Source organism: Oncorhynchus mykiss, chromosome 5, assembly GCF_013265735.2.
Source record: "Oncorhynchus mykiss isolate Arlee chromosome 5, USDA_OmykA_1.1, whole genome shotgun sequence".
Taxonomy (NCBI): domain Eukaryota; kingdom Metazoa; phylum Chordata; class Actinopteri; order Salmoniformes; family Salmonidae; genus Oncorhynchus; species Oncorhynchus mykiss.
In genome coordinates, this window is record NC_048569.1 from 32,719,909 (window position 1) to 32,734,744 (window position 14,836).

The window sequence follows — 14,836 nt, forward strand, 5'->3', positions numbered from 1 at the left end:
AGTGAGGATCTCTGAATAATCCAATGTTGACCTAAATGACTAATGATGATAAATACAATCCACCTGTGTGTAATCAAGTCTCCGTATAAATGCACCTGCACTGTGATAGTCTCAGAGGTCCGTTAAAGGCGCAGAGAGCATCTTGAAGAACAAGGAACACACCAGGCAGGTCCGAGATACTGTTGTGAAGAAGTTTAAAGCCGGATTTGGATACAAAAAGATTTCCCAAGCTTTAAACATCCCAAGGAGCACTGTGCAAGCGATAATATTGAAATGGAAGGAGTATCAGACCACTGCAAATCTACCAAGACCTGGCCGTCCCTCTAAACTTTCAGCTCATACAAGGAGAAGACTGATCAGAGATGCAGCCAAGAGGCCCATGATCACTCTGGATGAACTGCAGAGATCTACAGCTGAGGTGGGAGACTCTGTCCATAGGACAACAATCAGTTGTATATTGCACAAATCTGGCCTTTATGGAAGAGTGGCAAGAAGAAAGCCATTTCTTAAAGATATCCTTAAAAATTGTTGTTTAAAGTTTGCCATAAGCCACCTGGGAGACACACCAAACATGTGAAAGAAGGTGCTCTGGTCAGATGAAACCAAAATTGAACTTTTTGGCAACAATGCAAAACGTTATGTTTGGCGTAAAAGCAACACAGCTCATCACACTGAACACACCATCCCCACTGTCAAACATGGTGGTGGCAGCATCATGGTTTGGGCATGCTTTTCTTCAGCAGGGACAGGGAAGATGGTTAAAATTGATGGGAAGATGGATGGAGCCAAATACAGGACTATTCTGGAAGAAAACCTGATGGAGTCTGCAAAAGACCTGAGACTGGGACGGAGATTTGTCTTCCAACAAGACAATGATCCAAAACATAAAGCAAAATCTACAATGGAATGGTTCAAAAATAAACATATCCAGGTGTTAGAATGGCCAAGTCAAAGTCCAGACCTGAATCCAATCGAGAATCTGTGGAAAGAACTGAAAACTGCTGTTCACAAATGCTCTCCATCCAACCTCACTGAGCTCGAGCTGTTTTGCAAGGAGGAATGGGAAAAAATTTCAGTCTCTCGATGTGCAAAACTGATAGAGACATACCCCAAGCGACTTACAGCTGTCGCAGCAAAAGGTGGCGCTACAAAGTATTAACTTAAGGGGGCTGAATAATTTTGCACGCCCAATTTTTCAGTTTTTGATTTGTTAAAAAAGTTTGAAATATCCAATAAATGTCATTCCACTTCATGATTGTGTCCCAATTGTTGTCGATTCTTCACAAAAAAATACAGTTTTATATCTTTGTTTGAAGCCTGAAATGTGGCAAAAGGTCGCAAAGTTCAAGGGGGCCGAATACTTTCGCAAGGCACTGTATGTTAATAAAAGTACAGCATTTTGAAACACTTTTTGATTACAATATAGAGATTAATAACAGGGGAATCTGAGAATGCAGGGATTCCAGCAGGGTGTGAATTGAAGTAGTCAAATCTGGAGCTGACAATGGCTGGAATGTAAATGACGTGATCATCTCCGATTATCTAACATCTGAGAATGGGCAGGCATTCCCTCGGATGAAGAGCATCTCTGTCTTGCTGATTATGTGCTGTCATCCAGGTGGAAATGTCACCTGCATATCTGATGTAGGTGACAGAGATAAGAGATAAGTTGAGTGTCCTGTGAATATGTTTATGTATATCTACTGTACATATGTGTATATATATATATATATATATCTTAATATATATATTATTTATTTTAATTTCTATTATTATTATCATTATTGTGTTTTGTGGTTGATGGGTGGGGGGAGGTTGATGGGGAGGGTGGAGGTGCTGGGGGTGTCCTATCCATCCGTAGCACGTGCTCCAGCATGTGTATCTCACTGATCATCCCTAAAGCCAACACCTCATTCGGCCGCCTTTCGTTCCAGTTCTCTGCTGCCTGTGACTGGAACGAATTGCAAAAATCGCTGAAGTTGGAGACTTTTATCTCCCTCACCAACTTCAAACATCTGCTATCTGAGCAGTTAACCGATCGCTGCAGCTGTACATAGTCTATCGGTAAATAGCCCACCCATTTTTACCTACCTCATCCCCATACTGTTTATATTTATTTACTTTTCTGCTCTTTTGCACACCAATATCTCTACCTGTACATGACCATCTGATCATTTATCATTCCAGTGTTATTAACCTGCAAAATTGTAATTATTCGCCTACCTCCTCATGCCTTTTGCACACAATGTATATAGACTCCCCCTTTTTTTATTTTTCTACTGTGTTATTGACTTGTTTATTGTTTACTTACTCCATGTGTAACTTTGTTGTCTGTTCACATTGCTATGCTTTATCTTGACCAGGTCGCAGTTGCAAATGAGAACTTGTTGTCAACTAGCCTACCTGGTTAAATAAAGGTAAAATAAAAAAAATATATAAAAAAAATTGAGTGGGAAGGGATTCTTCATTGAGGCACATTGTCATAGTTTTGTTTATTATATTATATTATACATATTATTACATATTACATATTATTACATATTACATATTATTATACATGTATTTATTTTTTTCTTATTTTTTAAATATTATTATAAGTTTACTGTGATTATGGATATGCACTGAAGTTGACTTATATATTTTAACTTTCTTGTTTGCCCAGAGTACACATTTTTTATTTATTATTATTTTATTATTACTACTGTACCTACATTCTTAAAAACTAAAACAGAAAAAGTGTAAAACAAAAAGTAGGAAAAGCCATAAGAGGGAAAAGCAAGATGAGATGGGGGATTGAGGGATGGGTAGAGAGAACAGTAGAGGGCTCTGAAAACTATTATTGCTGAAATAACGACTTCCTTTTGTGACTAGAGTCTAATACTTAATGTGGCACACATCAGAGGGCATGATAGGTCATGATAGGGGGGGGGGGAATTTCGTCAGGCAAGAAAATGGCCTTGCTGAAATCCTCCCCCCGCCTTCTAATTTTGTGGCTAGAGTCAAATACTTTCTGTGGCACACATCAGAGTCAAATACTTTCTATAAAACAAACTTCACGGATAGGCAACCAAAATTAATAATTAATGTAAAGTTGAAGTCAGAATTACATACACTTAGGTTGGAGTCATTGAAACTCATTTTTCAACCACTCCACAAATTTCTTGTGAACAAACTATAGTTTTGGCAAGTTGGTTTGGACATCAACTTTGTGCATGACACAAGTAACTTTTCCAACAATTATTTACAGACCGATTATTTCACTGTATCACAATTCCAGTGGGTCAGAAGTTTACATACACTAAGTTGACTGTGCCTTTACACAGCTTGGAAAATTCCAGAAAATTATGTCATGGCTTTAGAAGCTTCTGATAGGCTAATTGACATCATTTGAGTCAATTGGAGGTGTACCTTTGGATGTATTTCAAGGCCTACCTTCAAACTCAGTGCCTCTTTGCTTGACATCATGGGAAAATCAAAACATATCAGAAAAACAATTGTAGACCGCCACAAGTCTGGTGTATCCTTGTGAGCAATTTCCAAACGCATGAAGGTACTACGTTCATCTATACTAACAATAGTACACAAATATAAACACAATGGGACCACGCAGCCGTCATACCGCTCAGGAAGGAGACGGGTTTTGTCTCCTAGAGATGAACGTACTTTGGTGCGAGAAGTGCAAATCAATCCCAGAACAACAGCAAAGGACCTTGTGAAGATGCTGGAGGAAACAGGTACAAAAGTATCTGTATCCACAGTAAAATGAGTCCTATATCGACATAACCTGAAAGGCCGCTCAGCAGGGAAGAAGCCACTGTTCCAAAACCGCCATAAAAAGCCAGACTACGGTTTGCAACTGCACATGGGGACAAAGATCATACTTTTTGGAGAAATGTCCCCTGGTCTGGTGAAACAAAAATAGAACTGTTTGGCCATAATGAACATTTATGTTTGGAGGAGAAAGGGGGAGGTTTGCAAGCCGAAGAACACCATCCCAACCGTGAAGCACGGGAGTGGCAGCATTATGTTGTGGGTAGTGCTTTGCTACAGGAGGGACTGGTGCACTTCACATAATAGATGGCATCATGAGGGGGGAAAATTACGTGAATATATTGAATTAACATCTCAAGATATAAGTCAGGAAGTTAAAGCTTGGTCGCAAATGGGTCTTCCAAATGGACAATAACCCCAAGCATACTTCCAAAGTTGTGGCAAAATGGCTTAAGGACAACAAAGTCAAGGTATTGGAGTGGCCATCACAAAGCCCTGAACTCAATCCTATAGAAAATTTGTGGGCAGAACTGAAAAAGCATGTGCGAGGAAGGAGGCCTACAAACCTGACTCCGTTACACCAGCTCTGTCAGGAGGAATGGGCTAAAATTCACAAAACTTATTGTGGGAAGCTTGTGGAAGGCTACCTGAAAAGTTAGATCTAAGTTAAACAATTTAAAGGCAATGTTACCAAATACTAATTGAGTGTATGTAAACTTCTGACCCACTGGGAATGTGATGAAATAAAATAAAAGCTAAAAAATATAATTCTCTCTACTATTTTTTTGACATTTCACATTCTTAAAATAAAGTGTTCATACTAACTGACCTAAGACAGGGAATCTTTACTAGGATTAAATGTCAGGAATTGTGAAAAACTGAGTGTATATGTATTTGGCTAAGGTGTATGTAAACTTCCGACTTCAACCGTATTTGTGTTATATTAAATATAGAGGAGGGAGTAAAATGTAGGCAAGCAATAAGCATTTCAGATCAACTACTAGTCGAATAAGACATGGGAGAGATGACGAATTTTGGCAAAGATATTTATATATAGACTATTACACTTGAAACAAATAGCCAAACTGAAAACTACAGACATTACAAGTTTTTAAAGGTCTTACTCACATCAGCTGTGGAGAGCGTGATCACACAGTCGTCCGGTACAGCTGATGCTCTCTTTTGCATGTTACTTGCCTCGAAGCGAGCATAGAAGTTATTTAGCTTGTCGGTTAGGCTCGTGTCACTGAGCAGCTGCCAATATAACGCAGAGACGAAATCGAGTGGCCTGCCTCCAAGAAGTGGGCCGCAAATGGATAAGTAAAGTTTTTACACCTAATGGTGCTACGATGCTCTGAGATACGTTCTTTTAGTTCGCGCTTTGTTTTACCTACATAATTTTTACCACACGGACAAGTTATAAGATAAATAACTGCCTTAGTGGAGCACGTAATAACACCTTTTATTGGGATCGATTTCCCTGTTTGTGGGTGTTTGAAGGATCTACATTTATAAGTGCCATTGCATTGAGCACAGCCATTACATTTGTAATTTCCATCCAGTAGGGGCGCAAATAGACGTTGTTCAGGAATATCTTGGGGTGGTGTATGCTGTTCTTTGTATGACATTTTAATATTTGATTGTTAACCAATGATATTAGGCCACTCTTGGCCATGATTACAGACACCTGTGTCTTTTGACACTATATAAACGAGTCATCCCGCAGTGTTTGTGATTTTACCCTGATGAAGACAGCTTGGCTGTCGAAACGTTGGTAATTACATTTTTGCATCTGAGCTCCTAGAGTGTGCGGCTCTCTTTTATTTTCAAGTTTTTCTACACCGCTAGCCAGCACCTCGTCTTAATAGGTGTGCGTTTCTTTTTCTTCTAGATCACCATGTTAAATATGTGCCATGTAAGAAAGCTAACGTTTCAGTTCCTTGCTCAGAACATGAGAACATATGAAAGTTGGTGATTCCTTTTAACATGAGTCTTCAATATTCCCAAGTTTTAGGTTGTAGGAATTATAGGACTATTTCCCTCTATACCACTTGTATTTCATTAACCTTTGACTATTGGATGTTCTTATAGGCACATTAGTATTGCCAGTGTAACAGTATAGCTTCCGTCCCTCTCCTCGTTCCTCCCTGGGCTCGAACCAGCAACACAATGACAATTAGTGCGCGCTAACTAGCTAGCCATTTCACTTCGGTTACATGAGCCTCATCTCGGTAGTTGATAGGCTTGAAGTCATAAACAGCACAATGCTTGAAGCACAATGAAGAGCTGCTGGCAAAACGCACGAAAGTGCTGTTTGAATGAATGTTTACACGCCTGCTTCTGCCTACCACCGCTCAGTCAGATACTTGTATGGTCAGTCAGATTATATACAACACAGGACACGCCAGATAATAGCTTGTAATATCATCAACCATGTGTAGTTAACTAGTGATTATGATTGATTGAATTTATAAGAAGTTTAATGCTAGCTAGCAACTTACCTTGGCTTACTGCAATCGCGTAACAGGCAGTCTCCTTGTGGAGTGCAACGAGAAAGAGGCAGGTCGTTATTGCGTTGGATTAGTTAAGGTTGCAAGATTGAATCCCCCGAGCTGACAAGGTGAAAATCTGTCGTTCTGCCCCTGACAAGGCAGTTATCCCACCGTTCCTAGGCCGTCATTGAAAATAAGAATGTGTTCTTAACTGACTTGCCTAGTTAAATAAAGATGTGGAGAAAAAAAAAAAAGATTTCCGATTTGTTATGAGAACTTGAAATCTGCCCTAATTAATCGGTCGACCTCTACCTCAGACACCCATACATACCCAGTGGCATGGCCTTGTGGGGGGGTGCTATGTCAGTGTGCATACCCCACAAGACATACTGCAGACGTCTCTGTCCAGAACAGTGGCTAAGAAATGCACAGTACTATATAGAGCCATTCATGGAACTCTCTCCCACGTCAGGTAACTCAAGCTAGCAATGAAATCTGATTTAATAAACAGATAAAGGCACAATGCGGACTGTGAACAAACACACATACACTCACTCTAACACACACACTCTACACCCACCCACACATTCTTATTCATGTATTGTTAAATTGTAATGTAATAATGGAGAAATGTTTTGTATGATGTCATGTTTTATTTCTGTTTGGGCCACAGGAAGAGTAGGTGCTGCCTTGGCAACCGCTAATGGGGATCCTAATAAAATACTAAATACTTCTCGAAGTAGAGGATGTGCACCAGATGTCACTGGTCCTGCTAAGTGGACTGTCAAATAAAAATTAAGTGTGCCATTATGACAGTCAGTCACTAAAGGACGTGGAGGGAGTTATAGAAGTGTTTGTTTGCAAAGTTCATAAACAAATATTGTGTAACTAAATCTAATTTTCATATAGAGTGAATAATTTCAATCACAGGGCCTCATGATAGACAACAGATTGTGAAAACCATAATAAAGGGCAGGTAAAATTGGTTGATTTAATGTTTTGAAGAAAATACAACTTTATGTAATTTATTTTCTAAGGTATATCAATACATTTTACTCATACATAAATTCTTTCTTGAAGAACTTTTGAAAGGATGAGGGTATTAAAAAATTATATTTCAGTTAAAACAAGGGGAAAATGTAACGGTGTCAGCATGATAGGCTGGAGCATGAATTAGCATCAAGCTTGTAATGTCACCAAGGTTTCTGTCAGATGCGCATAAGTGCTGTGCAATAAGTGTTTCCCACTCTCTTTCTCATACACACACACAGGCACATTAACAAAAGCACGCCTGTTTATACCCAGTTCTAATATGCGTCCTTTGTCCTGATCGAGACTGGTTGCATAGACTAGACGTAAAATAGTAAAGGTAAATCCAGGACACTCAAATTAGTATGATACAGGTATGTTACGTTTGATATGGTTAGATAATAGTTCTTGCTGTGAGATGTTACCCCACCAAGGCACTTGCAAGTTCCCAGGCATTTCTGGGGGGAATGGCCCTAGCCCTCACCCTCCGATTCAACTGGTCCCAGACGTGCTCAATGGAATGGCTCTTCGCTGGCCATGACAGAACACTGACATTCATGTCTTGCAGGAAATCATGTACAGAATGAGCAGTATGTCTGGTGGCATTGTCATTCTGGAGGGTCTGGTGGCATTGTCATTCTGGAGGGTCATGTCAGCATGAGCCTGCAGGAAGGGTACCACATGAGGGGGGAGGATGTCTTCCCTGTAACGCACAGTGTTGAGATTGCCTGCAATGAAAACAAGCTCAGTCCGATGATGCTATGACACACCGCCCCAGACTATGACAGACCCTCCACCTCCAAATCGATCCCTCTCGCGACTACAGGCCTCGGTGTAACATTAATTCCTTCGACAATAAACGCGAATCCGACCATCACCCCTGGTGAGACAAAACCGCGACTCAAGAGCACTTTTTGCCAGTATTGTCTGGTCCAGCAACAGTGGGTTTGTGCCCATAGGCGACGTTGTTGCCGGTGATGTCTGGTGAGGACCTGCCTTACAACAGGCCTACAGGCCCTCAGTCCAGCCCCTCTCAGCCTATTGCAGGCAGTCTGAATACTGATGGAGGGATTGTGCGTTCCTGGTGTAATTCGGGCAGTTGTTGCCATCCTGTACCTGTCCCGCAGGTGTGATGTTCTGATGTACCGATCATGTGCAGGTGTTACACGTGGTCTGTCACTGCAAGGACGATCAACGGTCCATCTTGTCTCCCTGTAGCACTGTCTTAGGCGTCTCACAGTACGGACATTGCAATTTATTGCCCTGGCCACATCTGCAGTCCTCATGCCTCCTTGCAGCATGCCTAAGGCACGTTCACGCAGATGAGCAGGGACCCTGGGCATCTTTCTTTTGGTGTTTTTCAGAGTCAGTAGAAAGGCCTCTTTGGTGTGACGTTAATTGCCTACCATCTGTAAGCTGTTATTGTCTTAACGACCGTTCCACATGTGCATGTTCATTAATTGTTTATGGTTCATTGAACAAGCATGGGAAACAGTGTTTAAACCCTCTACAATGAAGATCTGTGAAGTTATTTGTATTTTTACTAATTATCTTTGAAAGACAGGGTCCTGAAAAACGGACTTTTCTTTTTTTGCTGAGTTTAGGTTTGTTACTTAAGGCAAAACCAAAAGGAGGGTATTATAACTCAAAAGTCTAGTAACCCAAAGGTTGTAATTATATGTTCTAATTATATTTATATTCCGGACTCAGACATTGCTCTTTCTGAAATTTCTGGATTTTTATTTTGGGGGATTTGTGTGTATTGTTCGGTATTACTGCACTATTGTAGCAAGAAATATAAGCATTCTGCTGCATCTACCACATATGAGTACGATGCCATAACATTAGATTTTGATTTGATCTCATCCACATTATGATTGTGCCCACATTTTTAGACAGGGGTAGATGTTTAAAATATGCATTGTGATCTTATAAGTGTAAACAGACCATATCAGGATGTAGGACGCATGTTAACCACAGGTATAAACGGAGCTATAGACATGCACATGATGTCCACAGGCGCATCTCTGCATTGGATTTGTTTGTCACTTTTCCCCTGACTAATTCTGACGAGACCCTTATTGAGAATTTACTATTCTAACGCCAGTATGATATGCAACAAGCCACCTGTTAGGACACTGAGAATTAACACTCATTTAGAAAGGCCCATTTGAATTTCCAATGGCTTGATTTATTCCTAAATAAAAACGTGTCAAATGTCACTGCATAAATATGGTCGTGTTCAAAACCACACACAAGCTGTAGCTTATTTTCTCCCTGCTCCATCTGTCCATGTCATGTCCAACTGATATTGGTTTCAAGGTTTATTTCAAGGTATTTATCATAAACCATGTTTCTATGCACAGTTTTTATGCGAGTAAAGTCATACAGTATAAAAAAAAGTCACTACAGCTGCGATGGAAACAAGAAGTTTTGGTACAATTTTATAAATGCCTACAGATAATTTGTTTGTTCGACATGGTGGGATCTTTTTGTGAGAGGTAAAATGAACTATGCGAAACACATTGAGCTTTAGATTTGTATTCGGTACATAATCTTTTAAGCAAAAAATGACATTTTGTGTGCACAATGGCATCACACAGCAAGTCTGTTTGGTGGAAACACCACTGGTGAGAAAATTTGCATATTTTCTTTATGCATATTTTAGAATATTTGCATGGAAATCTGTTGCCAATAGGCCTTATGCACATTCCATGATCGAACGTTCTAAACACACTTCCTATTGGTTTGGCAATTTCCGGTCAGTCTAGTTGATATAGACATAGTTGTGTATATAGGAAGCTACATAGACATCTTGTCATTCTTGCTAGCTGGAGTCTCGGAGGCTGATGTAACAATTTGATGTACAATATTAATTTGAGGCAAGTCCTGAAGACACCTAGTAAAACAACTGCGACATAGTGGTAGTAACGTTATATCGTTGATAACAACTAGACTGACCGGAAATTGCCAAACCGATAGAAAGTGTGTTTAGAACGTTTGATCATGGAATGTGCGTAAGGCCTATTGGATGGAACCCTGAACGATTGTTCCATTCAGAATTTTTGTCTCTTTCCCAGTTCCCACTGCCATAGCTCTGTGAACGATTGTTCCATTCAGAATGTTGGTCTCTTTCACAGTTCCCCCACAACTGCCATTGCTCTACAGTAGACTATGTATGGAATAATTGGTCAGTCTAAGAAATGTGTGTGTGCCAAGCTGCACCATTGTATGCTAATGAAACAATATCATTGGGAATCATGTTTCCTCTCCCAACTAGTTGCACTGGCTGTGGTTGTGACATCACATCATTTCCATACAGCCATGGGGGTGGAGGGTAGATATTGTTCTTTTTGCTCCATTCATTTGAAGGCTCCCCATGACTTCTCACTGTTGCTCCATTTTGTTTTCTGCCTTGCATACGAACAGCTGGTTTAGTGTAACAGTCATAAATATTCAGAGCAATTAGCCGTGGCATCGCTGTAAAGGACTGACAGCTTCTTTAGCTCATGTTCAGAGGTCCTGCTTGATGTGCCATAAACAAAATGGAAGATTTATGATGCAGCTCATCACTCTGGGTCTTACAATGCTTGCTCTCTCTCTGTGTCTGCCTGTCTGTCTAATAACCTGTCACAAGCACATCACTCTGGATCAATGTCACACATTTTGTTTCACATTTAGTCAAACATTTCTCTATTACTCACTTTCTGTTCCTTCTTTCTCTTTTAACATTGCCATCCCTCTTCTCAGTCTCTTGTCTGATTGGGATGCAAACGGTTAATTAAGGGGAGACCACTTGCATGACCTAAAATGAGTTGAGCTCACTTACAAATTATATTTTGGCCGATGTTATGGAAATACAGGTTTAGGATGTGTTTTAGAGACAATTATTGAAGTCATTGGCATTATATGTAATGAAATGGTTATATTTCTTTGTAATGCATATGCTTGGAATGTTTATGGTGTCACATCATTTCATATAGGCCTAGGCAAAAACCTGACAGTGGATAGGCTTGTCAAGAGCGTTCTCCAGACAACTCCTTGAAGTACGGTGGCAAGAAAAAGTATGTGAACCCTTTGGAATTACCTGGATTTCTGCATAAATTGGTCATCAAATTTGATCTGATCTTCATCTAAGTCACAACAATAGACAAACATAGCATTCTTAAACTGTATTGTATTTTTCTTGTCTATATTGAATACAGAATTTAAGCATTCACAGTATAGGTTGGAAAAAGTATGTGAACCCCTAGGCTAATGACTTCTCCAAAAGCTAATTGGAGTCAGGAGTCAGCTAATCTGGAGTCCAATCAATGAGATGAGATTGGAGATGTTGGTTAGAGCTGCCTTGCCCTATAAAAAAACACTCACAAAATTTGAGTTTGCTATTCACAACAAGCATTGCCTGATGTGAACCATGCCTCGAACAAAGAGGTCTCAGAAGACCTAAGATTAAGATTTGTTGGCTTGCATAACGCTGGAAAAGGTTACAAAAGTATCTCTAAAAGCCTTGATGTTCATCAATCCACAGTAAGACAAATTGTCTATAAATTGAGAAAGTTCAGCACTGTTGCTACTCTCCCTAGGAGTGGCCGTACTGCAAAGACGTAAAACACTTAACAAGAATGGTGTTCATGGGAGGACACCATGGAAAAAGCCACTGCTTTCCAAAAAAAACATTGCTGCACGTCTGAAGTTTGCAAAAGTGAAACATGGATGTCCCATAGTGCTACTGGCAAAGTATTCTGTGGACAGATTAAACTACAGTTGAGTTGTTTGGAAGGAACACACAATACTCTGTGTGGAGAAAAAAGGCACAGCACACCAACATCAACCTCATCCCAACTGTAAAGTATGGTGGAAGGAGCAGCTTCCTGGACAGCTTGCTATCATCGACGGAAAAATGAATTCCCAAGTTTATCAACAAAAAAAAATCAGGAGAATGTGAGGCTATCTATCCGCCAATTGAAGCTCAACAGAGGTTGGGTGATGCAACAGGACAAAGACCCAAAACACCGAAGTAAATCGACAACAGAAGAAAATACGGCTTCAACAGAAGAAAATACGCCTTCTGGAGTGGCCCAGTCAGAGTCCTGACCTCAACCCGATTTGAGATGCTGTGGCATGACCTCAAGAGAGTAGTTCACACCAGACATCCCAAGAATATTGCTGAACTGAAACAGTTTTGTAAAGAATAATGATCCAAAATTCCTCCTGATCGTTGTGCAGGTCTGATCCGCAACTACAGAAAAAGTTTGGTTGAGGTTATTGCTTCCTAAGGAGGGTCAACCAGTTATTAAATCCAAGGGTTCACATACTTTCCCCACCCTGCACTGTGAATGTTTACACGGTGTGTTCAATAAAGACAGCACTGCACCCCCCACAACAACTCGCCCAAGCCTTCCCCATTTCTCCTTCTCCCAAATCTGCTCAGCTGATGTTCTGAATGAGCTGCAAAATCTGGACCCCTACAAATCAGCCGGGCTAGACAATCTGGACCCTTTCTTTCTAAAATGATCTGCCAAAATTGTTGCCACCCCTATTACTAGCCTGTTCAACCTCTCTTTCGTGTCGTCTGAGATTCCCAAAGATTGGAAAGCAGCTGCGGTCATCCCCCTCTTCAAAGGGGGGGACACTCTTGACCCAAACTGCTGCAGACCTATATCTATCCTACCATGCCTTTCTAAGGTCTTCGAAAGCCAAGTCAACAAACAGATTACCGACCATTTCGAATCTCACCATACCTTCTCTGCTATGCAATCTGGTTTCAGAGCTGGTCATGGGTGCACCTTAGCCACGCTCAAGGTCCTAAATGATATCTTAACCGCCATTGATAAGAAACATTACTGTGCAGCCGTATTCATTGATCTGGCCAAGGCTTTCGACTCTGTCATTCACCACATCCTCATCGGCAGACTTGACAGCCTTGGTTTCTCAAATGATTGCCTCGCCTGGTTCACCAACTACTTCTCTGATAGAGTTCAGTGTGTCAAATCTGAGGGTCTGCTGTCCGGACCTCTGGCAGTCTCTATGGGGGTGCCACAGGGTTCAATTCTTGGACCGACTCTCTTCTCTGTATACATCAATGAGGTCGCTCTTGCTGCTGGTGAGTCTCTGATCCACCTCTACGCAGACGACACCATTCTGTATACTTCTGGCCCTTTTTTGGACACTGTGTTAACAACCCTCCAGGCAAGCGTCAATGCCATACAACTCTCCTTCCGTGGCCTCCAATTGCTCTTAAATACAAGTAAAACTAAATGCATGCTCTTCAACCGATCGCTACCTGCACCTACCCGCCTGTCCAACATCACTACTCTGGATGGCTCTGACTTAGAATACGTGGACAACTACAAATACTTATGTGTCTGGTTAGACTAAACTCTCCTTCCAGACCCATATCAAACATCTCCAATCCAAAGTTAAATCTAGAATTGGCTTCCTATTTCGCAACAAAGCATCCTTCACTCATGCTGCCAAACATACCCTTGTAAAACTGACCATCCTACCAATCCTCGACTTTGGCGATGTCATTTACAAAATAGCCTCCAATACCCTACTCAACAAATTGGATGCAGTCTATCACAGTGCAATCCGTTTTGTCACCAAAGCCCCATATACTACCCACCATTGCGACCTGTACGCTCTCGTTGGCTGGCCCTCGCTTCATACTCGTCGCCAAACCCACTGGCTCCATGTCATCTACAAGACCCTGCTAGGTAAAGTCCCCCCTTATCTCAGCTCGCTGGTCACCATTGCATCTCCCACCTGTAGCACACGCTCCAGCAGGTATATCTCTCTAGTCACCCCCAAAACCAATTCTTTCTTTGGCCGCCTCTCCTTCCAGTTTTCTGCTCTCAATGACTGGAACGAACTACAAAAATCTCTGAAACTGGAAACACTTATCTCCCTCACTAGCTTTAAGCACCAACTGTCAGAGCAGCTCACAGATTACTGCACCTGTACATAGCCCACCTATAATTTAGCCCAAACAACTACCTCTTTCCCTACTGTATTTATTTAATTAATTTATTTATTTTGCTCCTTTGCACCCCATTATTTTTATTTCTACTTTGCACATTCTCCCATTGCAAATCTACCATTCCAGTGTTTTACTTGCTATATTGTATTTACTTTGCCACCATGGCCTTTTTGCCTTTACCTCCCTTATCTCACCTCATTTGCTCACATCGTATATAGACTTGTTTATACTGTATTATTGACTGTGTTTGTTTTACTCCATGTGTAACTGTGTCGTTGTATGTGTCGAACTGCTTTGCTTTATCTTGGCCAGGTCGCAATTGTAAATGAGAACTTGTTCTCAACTTGCCTACCTGGTTAAATAAAGGTGAAATAAAAAGACATGAAAACATATAATTGTTTGTGTTATTAGTTTAAGCAGATGTGTCTATTGTTGTGACCTAGATGAAGATCAGATCAAATTTTTTGATCAATTTATGCAGAAATCCAGATATTTCCAAATGGTTCACATACTTTTTTCTTGCCACTGTATATAAACAGACAGTGTCAGTCTCATTCATCTA